This window comes from Carlito syrichta, unplaced genomic scaffold, assembly GCF_000164805.1.
Source record: "Carlito syrichta isolate Samal-C Ts95f unplaced genomic scaffold, Tarsius_syrichta-2.0.1 Scaffold309715, whole genome shotgun sequence".
NCBI lineage: Eukaryota > Metazoa > Chordata > Mammalia > Primates > Tarsiidae > Carlito > Carlito syrichta.
The window spans coordinates 132,134-132,930 of record NW_007253811.1 but is presented as its reverse complement, the minus strand read 5'-3'; the positions used below and the strand labels follow the sequence as shown (position 1 = coordinate 132,930).

General features: G+C 58.6%; 1 protein-coding gene across 1 annotated transcript in view; it reads left to right on the top strand.

The window, feature by feature from the left end:
- RCC1L (RCC1 like) overlaps positions 1-797 on the top strand; it is a 35,330-nt gene that overhangs the window by 525 nt on the left and 34,008 nt on the right. The gene's annotated exons all lie outside the window — the stretch shown is intronic.

The window sequence follows — 797 nt, the reverse complement described above, 5'->3', positions numbered from 1 at the left end:
CCGGGCCCGACGCCTTCAGCCTGGTTCGAGAGGTCGGCCGCCCCCGAGCCGGCGGCCGGCCCGGGAGGGGCCGGCGTTAGGGCGGATGCCCAGCTGGGTAGGGCGACTGCGGCGGGCCGGGGGTTGTGCCCGGCTTGTGTCGTTGCCTCGGCCCCCCTTGATTCCGGGGGGGCTGTCGTCCCCAGCCCCAGAGGCCCGGAGACGCCAAGGCCCCGTCGGGCCAGGCTGGCTCCAGCAGCTCTTGATGCTGGGAATGCAGAGCTCGAAAGGTCGGGCAGGCGCCTTGGCTCAGGCCTGTCACCCCAGCACTTTGGGGGGCCCGGAGTTGGAGGCAGCAGTGAGCCTGCAGCCGGGGCCACAAAGCGAAATCCCTCTCAACAAAACAAAAAGCAAAAGGTCAGAGAAGACGTGGGCTGGCTGGAGTGGATGACCGCTTTGGAAGAGCACTATTAGGCAAAGGAAATGTTAACTCACAGCCGTTGCAGGAATGCGAGAGGAAGGTTGAGTGTCCACGGCCAAATAGTTGCACAGGACAGCTGCTGCGGGCGCTTTGTCTCCGAAGGTGACATTCAGAAGAGCAAAGATAGATGCTTAGGGTTGGTTCTTTCTTGGGGATGGTTGTGGAAAGAGCCATAGGTGATAAAAAGAAAGAAGCGAACTTGCACAGTTTGGCCTCTGACTTCTCTACCAAGGACAGCACGTGGCTTTTTAACTGAAAGGAGAGATCAAGAGAAACGGAATTTAAGCCCCAGGTGGATGAAAAGTTGGGTTGTTTGATGTCTGTCTTTCTTTTTTTT